Source organism: Macrobrachium nipponense, chromosome 38 (genome assembly GCF_015104395.2).
Source record: "Macrobrachium nipponense isolate FS-2020 chromosome 38, ASM1510439v2, whole genome shotgun sequence".
NCBI classification, from domain to species: domain Eukaryota; kingdom Metazoa; phylum Arthropoda; class Malacostraca; order Decapoda; family Palaemonidae; genus Macrobrachium; species Macrobrachium nipponense.
This window is the reverse complement of record NC_061098.1, coordinates 52,622,234-52,624,733: the sequence shown is the minus strand read 5'-3', so window position 1 is coordinate 52,624,733 and position 2,500 is coordinate 52,622,234.

Genomic DNA, 2,500 nt, shown 5'->3' with positions numbered 1-2,500 from the left:
CAAAATGTCTTGAGTTCGTGTATAATTCAAAAACCCTTTACAAAGCTTTTGAACTCTTCCCTTTGTAAAGGGTTTTAAATTATACACGATCTCGCAACATTTTTTTATTATTGTGGACCCCTTAGAACATTATTATACCCTCTCGCGATAGAGTTTTTCCCAACGAAATATTAATGGTCGTTATTTTTTTTTTTTAATTTTGGTCGTTTTTTTTATTTTGGTATAAGTTTTTTATAATGGCAGTACCCTCTTTATTCATTGTAGAACGCCGCTCGAAGGAGAGATATTATTTCTTTTTTTTTTTTTAAATGGTCTATCACGTCATCCTATTCGACTGTGTGGTATATATAAGGTGAGGTTCTGGGTTGCATTCTGCCTTCGTAGAAGTCTATAACTTTTCTTACTATGCGTGTCGTGTCTATTAGCACAATCTTCTGCATGAGTCCTTGAACTACTTCAGACATCTTGTTTTTCAAGGTTGCTTTTCAGGGATCTTGGGATCGTGCCTAGTGTTCCTACGATTTATGGGCACAATTTCTACTGGCATATCCCATATCCTTCTTATTTATTTCTATTTTCAAGTCTTGATACTTGTTAATTATTTTTTTTTTTTCTCATCTACTCTGGTGTCCCATGGTATTGCGACATCAATGAGGGATACTTTCTTGATTTTATCAATCAATGTCACATCTGGTCTATTGGCACGTATCATGTTCTGATGCTATAGTCCCAGAGGATCTTTGCCTGATCGTTTTCACTCCTTCAGATTGGTGTTCGTACCACTTTTTACTGTAAGCTAGCTGTTGTATCTTGCACAGGCTCCAGTGGAGGGCTTTTGCTACTGAGTCATGCCTCGTTTTCTACTGGTTCTGTGCAGCCTTTCACTGATATACTGTTAGTAACATCCACATTACTGGTAGGCAGGTGATAGGTTTGTATTTACTTGCTATATTTCCCTTGTTCCTATCTTTCTGTACTAAGGATGTCCTCCTTGTGGCCATCCATTTGGGCGCATGATGGTTTGCGATACAATGCTGGAGTTGTTCTGCTATTCTTGGGTGTTGGCCTTAAAGTTTTTGAGCCAATATCCGTGGACTTCATCGGGACCTGGGACTTTCCATTGGCCATTTTCTTTAGTTTGTGTCTGATTGTGTCTGTCATAATCTTGGTGAATCTTTGTTTTATTCTTCCCATTTCTTCTGCCTTGACTTCCTGGAGCCATATTGCATGATTGTTGGTGTTATACCGGATTACTCCATATGTTTTCTCTAATTCTTCTTACTTTGTTCGGTTTCAGGAATTTCCTGGTGGTTAACCGTCTTCCCCTCTTTTTGTTAGCTGTATAGTCTTTTCTGGTTGGTTTCGATCAGTTTGTTTTGTTGATATCCTTTATTTCTGTTCATGTACCGTTTTATATATTCTATTGTGGTGTTTAATCCCTTCTCCTATACACTGTATTCTCATTCAGTTTCTCCCTTGTTTTCTTGCTTATTAGCCTCTTTTCTGCCATCTCTTTCAGTTTACGCAAGTCAGATCTAATCACCATGATTTGTTTTTTCAGGCTCCTTTTCAAAACGAGGGTTGTTGTTTTGGCTTCTGTTGTGTTGGTTTTGATTATTATTATTATTCAGAAGATGAACCTTATTCATATGGAACAAACCCGCTGGGGTCATTGACTTAAAATTCAAGCTCCCAAATAATATGGCATTTATTTGAAAGAAGTGACAGTGAGTATTAGGAAAGACAGAAAGAAGTAATCAGTTATTAATAAAGATAAAAACGAAATAACAAATAATTAAATAAATAGGGAAGTCGTGAGTATTTAAAAAAAAAAAATTCCACAGAATTAATTATAGACCCTGGCATTTCAAACATATCTAACAACAATTAAAAAATGCATCTTACCTTTTACTAACTCCACGCAAATAACATACAATGACAACTTTATGCTTTCATTAATGGCAAGCAACAAATGATATGCTCCCTTCCTACACATAGAAATAAACATCTTAATTGAAACTTCATAAAAATCTGAATAACATCCTTCCACGAGATTCCATTTTAAACATTTTGCTCTGAAAATTATGAAGAAGGGAACTGGAATGACCTTCGTATGCAAATTAAGAAAGGGGTCTGTACAGATTATTTTCGACGATGTCTGGATACGGTTGTATTGAAGAGACTCGTCGCTGTATTTCAATGTTCAGTATTTTCTTAATAATGAGGTTAGATGGATGATAATAAAATACACATACGTTGTAGTACATATAAAATAGAGGTGATTAAGTGATATAACCATCTTATCATTAGTAATCATTGGATGGTTCCTGACAGCTGAGTGGGAGAAATCCATTTTAAATTGGCTATTACTTTACATTTATCATAATTATTACAATCGTTTCTATTTCCGTTTCTCCTCCTCTTCCTCCTCCTCTTCTTTTCCCTTCCTCATCTCCTCCTCTTTCTTCTTCTTCTTCTTGAAGTATCCATTATTACTTGT